Source organism: Ceratotherium simum, chromosome 10, assembly GCF_057802395.1.
Source record: "Ceratotherium simum simum isolate JZ-2026a chromosome 10, ASM5780239v1, whole genome shotgun sequence".
NCBI lineage: Eukaryota > Metazoa > Chordata > Mammalia > Perissodactyla > Rhinocerotidae > Ceratotherium > Ceratotherium simum.
The window spans coordinates 31,847,805-31,867,608 of record NC_141909.1 but is presented as its reverse complement, the minus strand read 5'-3'; the positions used below and the strand labels follow the sequence as shown (position 1 = coordinate 31,867,608).

Here is a 19,804-nt window from a genome sequence, read left to right as displayed (position 1 = left end):
CCCACACCTGAGGTGGGGGAATTGCAGAATCCAGAGCAGATCAGGAGAGGATGAGCTGCAGGAATGGGATGACGGCTATGATCAGATAAGGACCAGGATAAGGTATGACACAGAGATCGAGTAGGGTATCTATTACATATATTATATAGTAATTTCTTTTTAAGATGAAAGTTTAACATTTGTTTAAATGAAATAAGAATGAAGGTCAAATTGTCCACAGCAGCAAACCACAATGTCAAGATATCAGGTACCCATTATAATGTGGTTTGGGAAAGCTAGGATGTCAAAAGAAGTGGGGTATTCGTCAGGAATCTTTGATTGCTAATGGGAACACCGCGACTCAAACTTGCTAGACAAAAAAGAGAAGTATTGGCTCATGCAACTAGAAAGTTCAAAAGGTCCAGCCAGCCTCAGGCATGACTGGAGCCCAGTGCTCAAAGATGTTCTTAGGATCTTCTCTCCTGTGTGTGCTGGCCTCTTTCTCAGGAAGCTACTACACACCAGCATGGCAAAGACAGCCCCCAGGAGCTCTAGGAGTTCATAATCCTTTGAGCTAGTGATGCCAGCAAAAGGGCCACGCCTCACTCCTGACAGTTCCCAGGAATGGCTATAATTGTGCTGGTGTGTTTGCCTGCTCAGGCTGCCATAACAAAATGCTACCACAGACTGGGTGGCTTGAACAACAGAAATTTATTTTCTCACAGTTCTGGAGGCTAGAAGTCCAAGGTCATGGTGCTGTGAGGGTTGGTTTCTGGTGAAGCCTCTCTTCCTGGCTTGTAGATGGCCACCTTCTTGCTGTGGTCTCACATGGCGTCTTCTTTGTACACATGCAGAGAGTTAGAGATCTCTGGTGTCTCTTCCTCTTCTGATAAAGACACCAGTCCTATTGGATTAAGGCCCCACCCTTATGACCTCATTTAACCTTTATTACCCCCTCACAGGCCCCATCTACAAACACAGTCACGTTGGGGGTTAGGGCTTCAGCACATGAATTGAGGTGGGGAGAAGACGCAATTCAGTCCATAACAACATCCTGAGACAGGACCTTCCAGGAGGGAGACATCGGTTCCTGGCTGCCAACCCAGGGACATTCCATTGTAAGTGTGAGAGCTGCTTAACCTGAGTCAATAGAAGGTCAAGTGTGTTGTCCCACTGTCTGGCTACAGGCTTAACCAAGTTTTAACAAGTGTCACCATCAGGAGCTGCAGGGGAAGCTTCAGGATGGCGAGACATTATGGCTGGGAGGTCTCCAGCCCTTCTTACCATTTTAGTTGAGATGAGTAGTATCCAGGTAGTGACAATGGTAGGAAGTGTAGGGTTCTAACAGACTTTCACAGAAGAGAGGAGGTGGCAATTTCTCAAAAGAAACCTCATAGACTTGAAATTCAAGCTATAGAAACCTTATGTTTGAATCCAAGCTGCAGACACCCAATGAATGGAGGATATAGTTCAAAAAATTATGGTCCATATATATTCTTTTCTCCTAAGTGATGAGACTATAGTTTTCCCTTTTGTATAAGAGTAATCACAATACTTAATTTCAGGGTTGTGATGAATAAATGAGATTGTAGATGTGAAGTATTTAGCCCCATGCCTGACATTCTCAGTGCTCAACAAGCACGACTTCTTTTTCCCCTTCCTCAAACATGAGTATCCTTCCTCCTCCCAGGAAACTGGGACTTATCCTGGTCTCTGGCTCAGCCTGAATATAAAACTCACAGGTATTTTCTTACTGTCACTACCAGTTTTTAAGGACCACCTCTAGGTTCTTGTGTTTCCAATCAAATCTTGTCAAAATGAAAAGAAAATAAAGTTTTTTCATGAATTTCTTAAGCTTTCTGATTTCCACCAACGTGAAATTTTGGTTGCAAATCTATCTTTAACTGATTTTGTGTGTATGTGTGAGGAAGATTAGCCCTGAGCAAACATCTTTGCCAATCTTCCCCTATTTTGTACATGGGTTGCCACCACAGCACAGCTGAGGAGTGGTGTGAGTCCATACCCAGGATCCGAACCTGTGAACCTGGGCCGCCAAAGCGGAGAGAGCGGAACTCAACCACTGTGCCACAAAGCCAGTCTCTATTTTTTTAAATCAAGTCTACTTTAAGTATGTATGTTTCATTATGATTGATCCAGCCAGTTTGTAGTTTGAAACAAGAAATATCACAAGTGCCTACTCCTAGAGCTTGGAGGTTGGGGTGGGCCGGATAATACATCCTTCACCAAATGAGAATCCTATTTCACAGGGATGATGAGGCACAGCAAGAGGGGCTGACTCTGATTTTAGAGGAGATAGAATTATTTCTATTGCTTCTCCTCTTAGTCATAATGGATTTCTAGTTCTATAAGTCAATCTCATTTCCTAGTTCTAGTTATTTGATCTGTTAGCATCCAAAGAATATCTCTTTCCTTTCCTATTTCCATGTTTCAAATTCCCATCCTACAATGATTTCTCCCCTCTCCTCTCAATACATCCACATATTTCTCTTACCATTTCTCTCACTCCAAAGCCCACCCTGTCTTTTCTTCCTATTAGCTTGCTACACCAAAGCCATTACAGGAATTGGCTGTCTCTATGATGCCTTAGTGACAAAACAGTGGAAACGTCCATGACAGCTGGGTCCTTGGATGGCACATAGGTTTCAACTAATGTTTTGTATTCAGTTCACACTGTGCTCTGGGTCTCGCTGAGAGGATCAGTAGGTTTTATAAGAGTGTTCTTTAACCACTTCCACAAATGTTTTTACTGTCACGCTCCTGACTTCTCTAAAATTAACAAGCAGAAAATTCTTGTGATCCCAGTGGAAAAATAATATAGCAATGTGGTAACAATAAACAAATTCCTTAATCAGTTGACCAAACAAAATACTCAATCCTGACTTGCTGAACCCAGGCTGGGTGCTCCTCCCAGCCTCCCTGCAGCCCACTCTTCCAGTGCAGGCTTGCAGACTTCCCTGGCAACCACTGGGGACCACGACCTCACAACTCACAGCAAACAGAAAGAAGGGGAACCCACTACATGAAGTGGGGTTAGAGCCCCAAGCCACCGGAAAAGCTCAATGCCAGGCTTCCATCATCTGCCCCAGTGACAACCTGTACCTTTGTCAACTAGGCAACTTGGAATACCCACCATTTCTAATCTGTGGACAGACCACAGATACCATCTGCCCTGCGCTCTCAGCCAGTGAAAGAATTCTGATAGTAACATTCCTGAAGTTTAGTCACCCAACCTCTGCTAGACTATTTCTAGAAGGCCTTGAGGGACACTGTGGACAGAGTCTGCTCTCTCTTTCACTTCTCATTTTGATCTCTTCTTTTGCAAGCTAAACAGTGCCAGGTCCTTCCCTCATTCCCAGTTTGACACATTTTGTGGGTCCTTCACTCTCTTAGTTGCTCTATTCTTATTACACTTGAGTTTCAAAGCTAGTTTCAAAACCAAGGGTGTTCACAACTCCAGCAAATGTTACTGATAATATTATTGATACAACATTACAGATACATTATTATTTCTCACTGGTGTCCATCATGGTAGACAAATGTCAGGGGCTTTAGGAGTGATTATTTAGTATTCCTCATTACATACTGGAACACGTATTAGCTACTGTTTAGCTTCCACTTTCTGATTCTTCTCAAATAGTTGGGCAGGGAATGAAAAAAAATCACATCTATTTTCTTGCAAAATCAAAACATATCTTATAAATGTCAAATTATTTTCCAGGTATGTTTTTGTTTGTTTAATGTGACAACACTCCTGAAAAGAATGATCAGTAAGAACTAAAGAGCAAAGAAATTTAATTCAATAAAGATTGGAGGAAAATACATGTTAAAATATGTGGAAAATCTATGTGACACAATGAGTCAGACCTTAAAGAGGATCACAGTAAGCAGAACTAAACCTGGGAGCCAAACTTTTTCAAGATTCTGATTGTGTCTGTAAGCTAAAATGCAGCTATGGAAGTAAATATTAAAGAAAGCAGCAAACCTAGGCCAGTGTCCTGATTCCTATATTAAGAGGACAAGTGCTAGACACCGTGAGGTCATTATATGTTAGAATCACTGCATAGTAGGCTGAGAAAAGGGAAGGAGAAATCGAAGGAAGGCGAGGAAAAAAGGAACGAAAAGAAGTTAATAACAGAAGAAACCAAGCCTACTTGCCTCGTACGAAAATGCCATTTCTGCCAAGAGAATAGAAAATGATGATAGAGTATTGCATTTTGAATAACTTATCTATCAACAACCTCTGTTGTGTAGCCACTATGATGGTTTATGCAGTAATCGGTAGAAACCCTCCGTTATCTATATGGTCTAATGTGGATTTGCCAAAAAGAACATAATGTAAACACCCTAAAAGAAGAAAACTCTAAGAGACATAAGCACACACCCAAAGCAACCACCGGACATAGAGAAATTTTAAAAAAGAGAAGAATTGCTCTTTTCTGACTTCAGAGTATGCCTGGGTTTGGTACGGAGAAGGAGTTATCTGTGGGTTTGTGCTGTTTTGTTTTGTTTTCCGGAAGATAGCATCTGCTGAGGGACTTTTAAAAATGGAAAGAAATGCTACTGCAGGTTTAGCAGAAAACATGAAGAGCTGTCTTTCCTGAATCACAAACAGCAGCAGATAAAAAGGAGAAATGAACTAGAAGGTCATCTCACACTCGCGGCCTTCTGGGTTTGGGGTTTTCCTTTTTTCTTTGGCCACTACACCATAATCCATTTACATCTTGTTTTCTTTGTTGAATCAAGAAAAACAGGCACGCCAAAAGCAATTATTTTCCAGAAGCTCTGCTTGCTTAGCATCATGGGAATTTGAGGCTGTTATCTACTGCATTTGGGATGATTCTTCAGGGTAACAACAAAATCTCTATGTTTTATGAACTTATTTTGTAGTTTGATGTTCCTACCACCTTTACTCTTCCTAAGGGATTTCAATTGTATCTGTCCACCTTCCTTGTTGTTATGAAAGTACAATTGATGTTCACTATCTGAGGCTGTCCTGCATTAACATGAGAGTAATATTAATAATATTGTAATTATAATAATAATATTAATAATAACATGAAACTTTAAAACATGAGAAACAAGGTTAATCTCAAAATCTTATTAATCATATTTTGAAAGGGATAAAAGACTTGGCAAATTTTTCTTATTTTTCTGATCAAGTAAAGGGAAGTTGGTCAAACCATCAGTTAAAATGTATTCAATTTAGATCTACTATGTACCCAGAATTATAACCAGGCATTGTAAGAGGCATGGCATTTTTAAAATACAAGACATGGTCCTGGATTGGGAGTCAAGATGGCGGCGTAGGCAGACTCTGAACTCACCTCCTTCCGTGGACACAGCCAATTTACAACTACTCGTGGAAAAATTACCCCTGAGACAGAACTGAAAACTGGATAAGAGGAACTCCTGCAACAACGGACAATCCTAACTGGGGTAGAAGAGGCAGAGACTCCCTTCTGGAGAGGAAAAACGCCACCTTCACAAGCCGCCAGCTTCACGGCCGCCGGGAGCAGCTCACAGGTACGCAGCCTCCCTGGAGGCGCGGGGCCCTGAGCCGGGGAGCGCCCCCGCTGTGGGCATTTTGTGGACCCAGCACAATTGAGACCAGCAGCATAATATCTGACTTTGCCGGCTACTAAAGCATTGGGTAGCACCCCCAGAAAACCCGGTTCACAAAGAAACTAAAACTGGCTCTTAAAGGGCCCGCGCACAAACTCACCCGTTCCAGAAAGCATCCTAAAATCACCAGAAAGAAAGGTGCACAGTGCTTCGGTGACAAGAGACTCACCTAATAGGCCCTGAGTGCATCTCGGTGAGGGGTGAGACCTCTCCAGGGACTGGGACATTGGCAGCGGCCATTGTTGTGGCCTGGTGTGAGCGTGCTGACACAGACGCCATTGGAGTTCTCCCTGAGACCTGCTAGCCCAGGGTCTGCTCCACCCGCTAGAGCACCGATTTAATCCAGCTCAGCCAGGGCAGGCAGCCCACCCTAGAGACTAGCCCCACCCAACAACAAGCCCTCAGGCAACGTGTGGGCCTGCATAGATTGGTGACTGGATTCTCTGCAGCCTGGCAACTGAGCTGACTTGAGCGGGGCAGGGTGTGCGCAAGGAGCGGGTGGAGAGTGTGGGGCGGTGGCAGAGTCTGTGGTGCTCCCGCCGTGGAGAGACTGGGTCCACTTGGGGAGGTCGGGGCGCTCACACGGGGCAGGACTGTGTTGACTGTGTGTGTGGACCTGTGGGCGGCAGGGCTTCTCAGCCACAGAAGACTTGTACTTCTCAAAGACCCACATAGGAGGTTTGCTCCACCTTCCAAAACCTGAAACAATTGGGTGCTCCTGTGCCTGAGGCCAGCCCCACCCAGCTGCAATCCTCAGAGAGCTGACAAGAGACCTAATAGGCTAGAGGCTTACAGCAATTGTAAGGCCCTGAGCCTAACAACCTGCCACGCTGGGGGCCTACTCACTTAAAAGAAATACTGCAACACAAATGTGGTATTAGAACTTGCAGCCAACTGTGCTGGGGCTCCCCACAGCTGATAGAGAGACTGAAGGGCCCACAACAACTACAAGCAGCTGAGCATTACAACAGCTGGCCAGGAGCATAACTCAGCCTCCCTGGGCGCCTACAGGGAGAGCAAACAGGCCACAGCAGAAGGATACACGTAGCCCACATAGGGGTCACCCCTGGAACATTGAGAACTGAGGGAAGCACACTGGAAGCCTCCTAAGCCATCACCTACATAAGGTCACCTATCCAAGAGCAGGAGACGTAGCTGACCTACCCAATACGTAGACACAAGCACAGGGAAAGAGGCAAAATGAAGAGGCAAAAGAATACATTCCAAGTAAGGGAACAGGACAAAACCCCAGAAAAGGAACTTAGTGAAACAGAAATGAGCAACCTACCTGACAGAGAGTTCAAACTAAGAGTGTTAAGGATGCTCACTGATCTGGGGAGAAGAATAGATGGACTCAGTGAGAATGTCAACAAAGAAATGGAAGATATAAAAAAGAACCAATCAGAAATGAAGAATACAATACTGGAAATGAAAAACTCATTAGAGGGACTCAAAAGCAGAGTAGAGGATACAGAAGAACGGATCTGTGAGCTGGAAGAAAGACTAGAAGAAATTACCCAAGGTGAACAGGTAAAAGAGAAAAGAATTAAAAAGAGTGAGGACAGTCTAAGGGACCTCTGGGACAACATCAAGCACACTAACATCCATGTTATAGGTGTCCCGGAAGGAGAAGAGCGAGACAAGGGGGCAGAGAATCTATTTCAAGAAATAATAGATGAAAACTTCCCTAACCTAAGGAAGGAAACAGACATCCAGGTACAGAAGGCACAGAGAGCCCCAAACAAGATAAACCCAAAGAGGCCCACACCAAGACACATCATAATCAAAATGTCCAGAATTAAAGATAAAGAGAGAATCCTAAAAGCCGCAAGAGAATGTCAAGTTACATACAAAGGAAACCCCATAAGGCTATCAGCTGACTTCTCAGCAGAAACCTTACAGGCTAGAAAAGAATGGCATGATATATTTAAAGTGCTAAAAGGAAAAAACTTACAGCCAAGAATACTCTACCCAGCAAGGTTATCGTTCAAAATGGAAGGAGAGATCAAAATTTTCCCAGATAAGCAAAAATTAAAGGAGTTTGTCACCAAGAAACCAGTATTACAAGAAATGTTAAAGGGACTGATTTAAGGGGAAAAGAGAAGACCACAAATAGGAAAAATTATCTATTTCCACGATTAGAACGTAATGGATACAAATGCACAAAAAAGAGGTTGGATATGATATCAAAAACATAAAACGAGGGAGGAGGGTAGTTAAAGAGTACAGCTTTCAGACAGAGGTCAAACTAAAGTGACCATCAATTCTGTATAGAAGAAGTAAGGAACAGAGAAGGACTACTAAAACACTGAGGAAAAAAAAAAAAAGTTAAAAAATGGCAGTAAGTACATACTTATCAATAGCTACTTTAAACGTCAATGGACTAAATGCTCCAATTAAAAGGCATAGGGTGGCTGACTGGATAAAAAAACAAGACCCATATATATGCTGCATACAAGAGACACACTTCAGACCTAAAGACACTCACAAACTGAAAGTGAAGGGATGGAAAAAGATACTCCACGCAAATGGCAATGAAAAGAAAGCTGGGGTAGCAGTACTCATATCAGACAAAATAGACTTTAAAACAAAAACTGTAAAACGAGACAAAGAAGGGCATTACATAATGATCAAGGGAACAATCCAACAAGAGGATATAACACTTGTAAATATCTACGCACCCAATGTAGGTGCACCTAAATATATAAAGCAATTATTAACAGACATAAAAACAGAAATAGACAGTAACACAATAATAGTAGGGGACTTTAACACTCCACTTACACCAACGGATAGATCATCCAAACAGAAGATCAATAAGGAAACATTGGCCTTAAACGACACACTAGAACAGATGGACCTAGTAGATATATACAGAGCATTCCATCCAAAAACCGAAGAATACACGTTCTTTTCAAATGCACATGGAACGTTCTCCAGGATTGATCACATATTAGGCCACAAAACAAGTCTCCATAAATTTAAGAAGATTGAAATAATACCAAGCATCTTTTCTGACCACAACGGTATGAAACTAGAAATCAACTATAGGAAGAAAATCAGAAAAGCCACAAATACATGGAGATTAAACAAAATGCTACTGAACAACGACTGGGTTAATGAAGAAATCAAAGAAGAAATCAAAAAATACCTGGAGACAAACGAAAATGAAAATACGACATGCCAGAATTTATGGGATACAGCAAAAGCGGTTCTAAGAGGGAAGTTTATAGCAATACAGGCCTATCTCAACAAACAAGAAAAATCTCAAATAAACAATCTAACAATGCACCTAAAGGAACTGGAAAAAGAAGAACAAACAAAGCCCAAAATCAGTAGAAGAAGGGAAATAATAAAAATCAGAGCAGAAATAAATGAAATAGAGACCAAAAAACAATAGAAAAAATTAATAAAACCAAGAGCTGGTTCTTTGAAAAGATCAACAAAATAGACAAACCTTTAGCTAGACTCACCAAGAAAAAAAGAGAGAAGGCACAAATAAGTAAAATCAGAAATGAAAGAGGAGAGGTTACAACAGACACCTCAGAAATACAAAGATTATAAGAGAATACTATGAAAAACTATATGCCAACCAATTCGACAATCTGGAAGAAATGGATAAATTCTTAGAATCATACAACCTTCCAAAACTGGATCAAGAAGAAGTAGAGAATTTGAATAGACCAATCACCAGTAAGGAGATCGAAACAGTAATCAAAAACCTCCCAAAAATAAAAGTCCAGGACCAGACGGCTTCCCTGGTGAATTCTACCAAACATTCAAAGAAGACTTAATACCTATCCTTCTCAAACTCTTCCAAAACATTGAGGAGGGGGAAGCTCCTAACTCATTCTCTGAAGCTGACATTACCCTGATACCAAAACCAGACAAGGACAACACAAAAAAGAAAATTACAGGCCAATATCACTGATGAACATCGATGCGAAAATCCTCAACAAAATACTAGCAAATCGCATACAACAATACGTTAAAAAGATTATACACCATGATCAAGTGGGATTTATTCCAGGTATGCAGGGATGGTTTAACATTCGCAAATCAATCAACGTAATACACCACATTAATAAAATGAAGAATAAAAATCACATGATCATCTCAATAGATGCAGAGAAAGCATTTGACAAGATCCAGCATCCATTTATGATAAAAACTCTGAATAAAATGGGTATAGAAGGAAAGTACCTCAACATAATAAAGACCATATATGAGAAACCCACAGCTAATATCATCCTCAATGGTGAAAAACTGAAAGCTATCCCTCTAAGAACAGGAACCAGACAAGGATGCCCACTGTCACCACTCCTATTTAACATAGTATTGGAAGTCCTAGCCAGAGCAATCAGGCAAGAGAAAGAAATAAAAGGGATCCAAATTGGAAAGGAAGAAGTGAAACTGTCACTATTTGCAGATGACATGATTTTATATATAGAAAACCCTAAAGAATCCACCAGAAAACTTTTAGAAGTAATAAACGAATATGGTAAAGTTGCAGGATACAAAATCAACATACAAAAATCAGTTGCATTTCTGTACACTAACAACGAAGTAGCAGAAAGAGAAATTAAGAATACCATCCCATTTACAATTGCAACAAAAAGAATTAAATACCTAGGAATAAACTTAACCAAAGAGGTGGAAGATCTGTACACCGAAAACTATAAAACATTTCTGAAAGAAATTGAAGAAGACACAAAGAAATGGAAAGATATTCCGTGCTCTTGGATTGGAAGAATTAACATAGTTAAGATGTCCATACTTCCTAAAGCCATCTATAGATTCAATGCAATCCCTATCAAAGTTCCAACAACATTTTTCACAGAAATAGAACAAAGAATCCTAAAATTTATATGGAACAACAAAAGACCCCGAATAGCTAAAGGAATCCTGAGAAAAAAGAACAAAGCTGGAGGTATCACACTCCCTGATTTCAAAATATACTACAAAGTTATAGTAACCAAAACAGCATGGTACTGGCACAAAAACAGACACACAGAGCAATGGAATAGAATCGAAAGCCCAGAAATAAACCCACACATCTATGGACAGCTAATCTTTGACAAAGGAGCCAAGAACATACAATGGGGAAAAGAAAGTCTCTTCAACAAATGGTGTTGGGAAAACTGGATAGCCATATGCAAAAAAATGAAAGTAGACTCTTACCTTACACCATACACAAAAATTAACTCGAAATGGATTAAAGACTTGAATGTAAGACCTGAAACTGTGAAACTTCTAGAAGAAAACATAGGCAGTACGCTCTTCGACATCAGTCTTAGCAACATCTTTTCAAACACCACATCTGACCGGGCAAGAGAAACAATAGAAAAAATAAACAAATGGGACTACATCAAACTAAAACCTTCTGCACAGCAAAGGAAACCATCAACAAAACGAAAAGACAACCTAACAATTGGGAGAAGATATTTGCAAACCATACATCTGATAAGGGCTTAATCTCCAAAATATATAAAGAACTCATGCATCTCAACAACAAAAAAACTACCAACCCAATTAAAAAATGGGCAAAAGACCTGAACAGACATTTCTCCAAAGAAGATATACAGATGGCCAACAGACACATGAAAAGATGTTCAAAATCACTAACTATCAGGGAAATGCAAATCAAAACTACAATGAGATATCACCTCACGCCCGTCAGAATGGCTATAATTAACAAGACAGGAAACAACATGTGTTGGAGAGGTTGTGGAGAGAAGGGAACTCTCATACACTGCTGGTGGGAGTGCAAACTGGTGCAGCCACTATGGAAAACAGTATGGAGATTCCTCAAAAAAGCAAGGATAGAACTACCATATGATCCAGCTATTCCACTGTTGGGTATTTATCCAAACAACTTGAAAACACCAATTTGCAAAGGTACATGCACCCCTGTGTTCATTGCAGCCTTATTCACGATAGCCAAGACTTGGAAGCAACCTAAGTGCCCATCAAGGGACGAATGGATAAAAAAGCTGTGGTATATATACACAATGGAATACTACTCAGCCATAAGAAACGATGAAATCCAGCCATTTGTGACAACATGGATGGACATTGAGGGCATGATGCAAAGTGAAATAAGTCAGAGGGAGAAGGTCAAATACCGTATGATTTCCTTCATTAAGTAGTAGATAATAACAACAATAAACAAACACATAGGGACAGAGATTGGATTGGTGGTTACCAGAGGGAAGGGGGAGGGAGGAGGGTGACAGGGATAATTGGGTACATGTGTGTGGTGATGGGTTGTAATTAGTATTTTGGTGGTGAACATGATGTAATCTATGCAGAAATAGAAGTACAATGATGTACACCTGAAATTTTTACAATGTTATAAACCAATGTTACTGCAATAAACAAAAAATTTAAAAAAAAAAAAAAAAAAAAAAAAAAAGACATGGTCCTTGCTTCTACACAGTTTAAAATTTAACTAAAACCATTTCAAGAGCCGTGAAAAGGCAGGCAAGAGGGAAGGAGGTCTCAGGAGGAACAGAAATGCCAGCAAGATCCTGGAGAGGTAGAGAGAGGGGACTCCAGCCCAGGAACAGCAAGATTACAGGCATGAGGGAGGGAAGCTCTGAGAATTTTCAGGAACACCAAGTAAACCTAGGAGGAAGCAAACAGAGAAAGCCAATTAACATGTTAAAAGAGAGTTTCAGTGATTTCAGTCCTAGGAAGGGGTCATTTTTCTGCTCTTTAGGGAATCGAATGCTCTGAATAGATGTTTTTTGTTTTTTGTTTTTTTCCCTCATTTATCTCAAGTTCTATTTCCTTGACTGAACAGATTCCTTTTTTATTGTTTTATTTTTGGTAGTAGACTACATACAGGACCTGAAGCAGTGCTTCCTCATAACCAAAGTACTACCTCTTTTACTGAAGAAATCACGTGTTAACAGCGCAAGTTCCTCACACCGGCTGCCTGCCCTTACTGTCCAGCCTAATAATAGTTGGGGTGCAGGGGAGAAGGGAATAAGAGAGCATGAGGGCTAGATGGGCTGAGTTTGAATTTTTCTGTTTTGGGGGTTCGGGGGGATTTGCTTGTCAGTATTTTATGTACAGATAATGTTCTATTAATTACTTAACTTCAATTCATTTGAAATGGAAATAGTGCCAAAAACCCATACCTGAAAAGAAGGACAGTATTTATTTCATTAAAGTGTGGTAACATCCATGAAAGTGTCCCCTTCTTTCTTAAGGCATTATATCTTTGAGGAGGCACTCTATTTTTCTGTGTTCAAATAATATCCTGCAGGTTACTGTAAAACTGTTGTTTCTGTTGTTTAGCTTTGAAATTCCCCTTTGATTTTCCTCTTTCAATTGAGCCAAAGTCCAGGTAAAGCTGTGAAACAACCTGAAAACAAATAAAAGGGAAGGCAAATAGCAATAGATACTATTTACTGATATTTTTCATATGTCAGATCTCTGCCAAGTGCTTTGTCTGCATTATCTCATTTAATACTTCCCACCATCCTATGAGGTAGGCATTATAATCTTCATTTTATAAATGGGGAAACAGACACAGAGAGGTTGGGTAATTTTCCCAAAGTCACATTTAGCAAGTGATGGAGCTGGGATTCAAGGCCTGCCCTTAACCACCATGCAAATTCCAATACGGAGGATGGAGAAAGTGAAAGGGAAGAAGGGTCACTGGAGGATATGGAATTAACACAAGAGAGGAACTGAGGGCCAGCCCCGTGGCTTAGCAGTTAAGTGCCCGCGCTCCGCTGCTGGCAGCCCGGGTTCGGATCCCGGGCGCGCACCAACACACTGCTTCTCCGGCCATGCTGAGGCCGCGTCCCACATACAGCAACTAGAAGGATATGCAACTATGACACACAACTATCTATTGGGGCTTTAGGGGGGAAATAAATAAATAAATAAAATCTTTAAAAAAAAAAAAGAGAGAGGAACTGAAAAGACGGTACTGGTGTCAAAACGACTGACCTATCGTTCTGAAGCAAAAAGGTGGCTGAACAAGAACTAGGATTAAAGAATTTAGAACTGATGAGAGACACAGAACTGATGATTGACACCTAGAAGTTTAAATGCTTGATCTCGGCTATAAATAATCTAAGCCCCTAAATTCTCTACTTTTATTATAAATTATCTGTGTGGGCTGTGTCCAGCATGGCTATAGACAAACTGGGGAAAGTGACCTTCTCAGAGAAGCCAAAGACTAGAAGCTCCAATGTATTGCCCAAGAAGGAGAAATGGTCTCTATTTTTATGCCTGGATGGTGACAACCTCTTATGAGGAAGTAAGATTGATAGCAGAACCATGGACTAGAGCAATTAAGCTTTCTCAACAATATCATGCTTATCTTCAAAGCACATTAAATATCTGGAACATCTCATCATTGTTCAGACCACCAGTGTTAAGAAGAGACTATTTAGAAAGACAATAATTTAAATGTAACAGGATGCTTTTGCAGGCTGGAACAGAGATTGTGTTGGACCAACATGTGGATTTAGGCATCACTCCTGGAAGTACTTGGGATCTTCCCTAAGACCCTAGGAAAAAGAGTCTTTCACTGTCACAGGATGTTCAGGAACATGCAAAAAGTTTCTAGCCACATGTCCACCGGAAAGGAATTGAACTGTGACAACGATGACATTCAGATACATTAGAAATATGTCTGCTGGGAAAGCCAAGAGGAAGCAAGATGTCAGGGAAGGACAGCCAGGTCCTCAGAGAAAAGCATTGTAAATGAAGAGAGAATCTGTCATGGGGGGTGAAAAGTAGCACAAGACCTGAGTATCCACAGGCAAAGCCCTGGCAGGTACAGTGCAAAGTGATGCACAGACGCCCACCCTTCAAAACTCAGTCTCTGGTGATGTCTCAGCCCTTAAGTGCAAGCTAAAGGAATTCACTAAAGCACACTTGGGCATCTCCATCTCTTGGGATCTAAGACTCAGAATTTCAGCACAATCCATAATCCTAAATAACTGCTCTCATGACTAATGCCATCCAAGACCCAGGGAAACTCTTCACATCTCTGGCCCTGTCTTGGGAAGAAATGACAACTGTATCCAGTGCCATGAAGGTTTGTGCCCTTTGCCACTGCCAACTTCAGAGACTGACAACCTGTCAGAGTGCAGGGAGCCTTCGAGCAGCTAAAAGCTCCTAAGTAAGGGAAAAACAAATTAAATAATGTGCCATAATCCTCTCCAATATTATGAATGTAATGGATTCTTTTGCATAATGAAGTATCGTTTCCCATTACTACTGAGCATCCTTTGTCTTCCTTTTCTTCATGTTCCAAATTGGGGTTCTGGAGCTCCAGAAATTAGCACACCGTTCACAACAGTTGCATGTGGAAGATGAGGAACATTCTTCAATATTAAATCATTTGTGTTACTCTTAAATTATACATATATAAGTTTATACTTTGAAACTATACATAAAGATCAAGACATAACATATGCCTAAAGCAAAACATCACTTCTTTACATTGCCATCTAGATGGATATTGAACACTAGAAGTAGTAATGGATTTATTTTTATAGATATAATTAAATGATTTAATTTATAATCAGAAAATTAAAATGCCAGCTCTATTTAAAAATTGATTGAAATTTATGCTATTCATTAATTCCAATTTGAATTTTACTTCTTAATTTCAAAGATCTTTTTTAACATTTCAGAAGAAAAAATAACCTTTTTGAAAACATGAGATTTTATTTTTCAATGTTTACATTTATTTTAATTTATATATTTTTTAAATGTGTTCAAATTTCATACACTCTAAAGTTACATTTTATTTTTTCATACTTTAGATCTTCAAGGTTGAGAACAAGCTGAAATTATGATAGAAAATATAAAATGGAGTTCATAAAAGTAAAAAGGCTGAAATTTAAAAGGTAAAAATTTTGTTATAATGAAAGGATATTTGTCACGATAGGGGGATAAGATATATTTTATGTAACAATATGTTCACTTGATTTATACTCTTAAGTATTTAGACTTCTATGTTGGCTTCCATTTTTACTCTTCCTCAGGCCTCAAAATGTTGGGGGCTGGACTATCTAGGCACCCCTTAAAAAAGAGAGAAAAATGTAAAAACACTTTTTTAAATATGCAGAGCTGTATCTCTAAGACTTGAAGCCACTCTGCTGTGCGAATTTTGCCACTGGAGAGTTTGGTAATATAATTGGTACAGCTGTATCTCTCTCGGAGTCTGTTCTATGAGGCATCTCCCACCCACCCACATGCCCAAGAAAGAAAGAGTTGGGCTCTAGAAGGAGAGGAAGGCATTTTCTTGTTGACCAAATAGGGAGCTGAGCACAACAGGTCAGGGGGCAGAATTCCAGGCCATGGTAACTCAGAGGATAAACACTCTGGGTCATTAGAGGTCAAGGGCAAGTCATGCATGCCAAGAAGAGTAGCAGGAGCCACTCTAGGACCAGAGAGGCCAAGACAGCTGGCTTCCGTGAAGGCATCAGCAGCAGCCAGAGCACAGGGACAGCGGCTCCCCCAGGCAGCGACTCTATTACAAGAGGCCCTCTCCTCCTCTGTCTTCTGGAGGATTCTCTGAGTAACACAGTAACCATGACAAATCAGAGCCTGCCTCTCACAAGAAGTGGCTGTTGATCCATGGGACGAGAGGACTACTACTGTGCAAGTCACCTCAACCAGGTGACTTCCACAAGCTGGTGAAATGTAGGAAATATTCAGGTTTTACAGATACAAATGGAAATATTTTGTATAAATATTATTATAGGTAACAATATACCAAAGTTGGCCCTTAAGTAATGTAAAACTGAGAAATAAAGACATTATTAAGCAAGACTAATCCATTAAAAAATTTTCCCTAAATACAATAAAATGCTATTTTGAGATATATAGTTAAAAATCTAGAATTTTCAACTTTTTTGTCTCAAACTTAAACTATACAATATGATATATGAGGTACTTTAAGAAACCAAAAAATCTCAAGAGATAACTTTGTGAGCTTCAGGTTGGTTCGTTTCTTTAAGACATAATAGATATGCTTTGCTCTTCTAGGCCGTAAATGTCACAGGCGCCACTTAACCAAAAGGAATAAACACACTTGAGATAGAGGCTGCCTGCTCTAAATCAAACACAGCAAAGAAAATGCACTGGGCAAGTATTCTTTCCCAAAGAACCATAAAACCTATTGTAAGTAGCTTTTTTCCAGGGGGATGATTTCATTCCTTTATAACAATCAACATTTCCTTGAAAACAAATGGGAGTTTCTCCCTATGCGTCGGATTTTTGCCTCCGAGAAACAATTCCACTTGGGAACTTATCTGTCCAGTCATAGGTGAAAATGTGAGAACTTTCCAGAAGAACATGCTCTGTAAATCTCCTATCAAAGGGAACGTCTAACTCCCTCAGCCACAGGCAGGTCTTTCCAATGACTCTGAAGGTCCTTGCAGGAGTCAGCCTTCCCAAATGGGTCCACCCCAGGCAGATGAGGGGCATCAGATAGACATAATGCAATGGAATTGTCTGAATGGTTAATATCTCTCCTCTGCTACTTAAGGAGATTTTCTTCAGACATATAAATAGGGATCATATTTATCACACATGTTAGCTATCCTAGAACTATTTTAAAAGAACTCTTCCAACTGACCTCTTTTAAACAAAGCATGCCTGTCTGTGTAATTGGAGAAGCAGCCCACACCCAACACCAGTTTCACACTTGGAACACATAGGCTGAGGAATTTTCCCAATCATCTCTCCATTTTGTTGGCTCTCTTACATTAGCTGTGTCTCCCACTAAGCTATTTTGAGGATAGGAATTTTTACTTAAAACCACTACAAGCCAGCATTTGATGAGCACTCACTGTATGTCTGACATTGGGCTATGAGCTTTGTGTGAGTTATCTCATTTAATCCTTTTGCAATGCTATGAGTTAGGAACTATTATTACCCTCATTTTACAGACAGGAGTACTGAGGTTTAGAAAGATAAATAAACCTCTAAGAGGCATATTTTTTCACATTTAAACATCTCTGAATTCATTAGCGTATCTAACAACAAAGGCTTATTACAGTTGTAACTGGCAGCAGTTCTCTTCCTTAATGGTACAAAAAATGATGCCGTGTCTCACAACCCAGGGCATCTTTGTTTCTACGACCTTGTTTAGCCTCCTGTCTTGGTCATATTTAATTCCTCCATAGGAACCAACCCCATCCTGGTACAGGGTAGACATTCAATAATTCTTACATTTTAAAAAATGTGTAAATTTAAATGCTACCAAGGAACATGTGGTGGAAGGGAGGAAGGGACTGCTAGCTATCTAAGATATCCATTCTCCCCGGCTTCCTTAGTGACTGGGCACTGATGGTTAGCTGGGCCCCTGGCCACCAGGAATAAAGAGTGTATTTTCCAGCTCCCTTGCAGCTCAGCATGCTCAGGTGATTAAGTTCTAGACAATGGTGTGTAGGCAGAGGTGCTGTGTCTCACTTCTGAGCAATGTCCTTAGAGGGAAGCAGTGTATCCTTTTTTACTCTTCCTCCATCCCACTGCCTAAAACATGGAAGTGATGGCTAAAGCAGTGACAGCTCTTTGGGACTATGTGAATAAAGGCTGCACCTTAGGAATTGTGGAGCAGAGAGCAGGAAGGGGCCCGGGCCCCTGATGACTTTGGGATACACCGTACCAGCCATGGAACACCTCCCTCTTAACTATTTTACATGAGGGAAAACACCATGTGTGTTTAAACAACTTTAATTTCAGTTCTCTGTCATATGCAGCCAGATGTAATCCTATGCAATACAGATTTTAGTACCCGAGGAGCAGGGGTTTTCAAAACTTCCCATGGAATTTCAATTGGCTCCAACTAACCTAAGAGAGTTAACTTCTAGAGACCCTCCTGAGTCCGAGGGCCAATCTTTAACCATGTGAACTAATCTGATGTCTAGATTAAGCTTGAAGCTGGATTGATGGGCCACAACAGGGCTCCTCTATATGCCTGTCCTTTCAGGGTGAAACTAGGTCTCTATTTCCATTGACAAAGTTGCCCTGTGATTTGGGTGTAAAAGTTGGGATATCTCAAGTAGCTTATTATACTAGCTTGTTAGCTGGCACGAGAATGACTACAGTGTAGTCATATTTATAATCCAGATCCCAGAAAATTTAATGTACACCATACAGCTCAGACAAAAATGACAAAATAACTGGGTGACGTGTTGTCTGATAGATCAAATGGGCTTGTCACATGTGCATCTGCTCTTCTTATGAAGCAACAGAGACGACATCATGTACAGTCCTTTCTGTCACCACTCAGTACCCCCATGTATCTCCCAAGCAGGCAAAGACCCCACACCTATCAACATTTGCAGCTCCCTAACACCATCCTTTCAAATAGACTTGAGCAGGTGGAATCATCTATTCCAGCATCTTTTCTGGCCCCACACAAACTCCCCAGATGCCCCTTCCTCTATATGCCACTGATGAGAGTTTTGATATAATCCATGTAACTTTGCTCTTGTAAAGGAAGCTAGACTGAAAATTCAACTGTAAATATAATGAGAATGACCTGGAATGTGTCCCTCATTTACATATCATAAAAATATCTGAGGGACATACAAGAATCATTCTAACTAATCTCTAACATAATACTGCAATGTCTATCTAGAGTAAGGGAACAATTGCATTCAACTGAGTTGATGCCAAGACACAAATTTCCCGTGGCGCCACAAGGTAAATCTGCCGTGCTTATGGGCAGTTCATTTTCCAGCCCTGCATTTACGAGGCTTTAAAAGCATGCAACACACACATATCCCAGCACCTCCAAATTATCTGGCTAAATTTGCATTTATGGAAGTTGTTGTCAGGTGAAACTTCTGCCAAAATGTAAAGATAAGCCAACAAGTTGACTAAATGAAAACCTGTAAAAGGTGAAGAGGAAACAGCCCGTGGGGGGAAAATGAAAAGGATTCAATCTCATTTATATAAACTTCAATCACCTGTTGTAGCTTTGCAGGCCCGCCGCGCACACCTCAGTGCATATGGTGGATAAAATGTCGTGGAGTCAGCCTTCACTTGACCTCCGTGCCTGATATCACCCTCCCGCCTCGTTATTTGAAGCTGTCCCCCACCTTCACCCTGGCTTAGTTCTTGAGTCTTCACCTCTCTCCTTACTGGCCCCACTTCATCCTAATTTAATTGGTTAACTTATTAAAACTCACAT

The 19,804-nt window shown here is 40.6% G+C and overlaps 2 long non-coding RNA genes across 3 annotated transcripts in view; both read right to left on the bottom strand.

Annotated features, from left to right (window-relative positions):
• LOC147916091 (uncharacterized) overlaps nt 1-5,922 on the bottom strand; it is a 37,263-nt gene extending 31,341 nt beyond the window's left edge. For both annotated transcript variants that reach the window (XR_015553395.1, XR_015553396.1), the window contains exon 1: nt 5,792-5,922. This is a non-coding gene — a long non-coding RNA (uncharacterized LOC147916091). The remainder of the gene's footprint in view (nt 1-5,791) is intronic.
• A 6,984-nt stretch (nt 5,923-12,906) lies between these two features.
• The window catches only part of LOC147916090 (uncharacterized), a 53,418-nt gene continuing 46,520 nt past the window's right edge, over nt 12,907-19,804 (bottom strand). The window contains exon 5 of the long non-coding RNA XR_015553397.1: nt 12,907-12,994. This is a non-coding gene — a long non-coding RNA (uncharacterized LOC147916090). The remainder of the gene's footprint in view (nt 12,995-19,804) is intronic.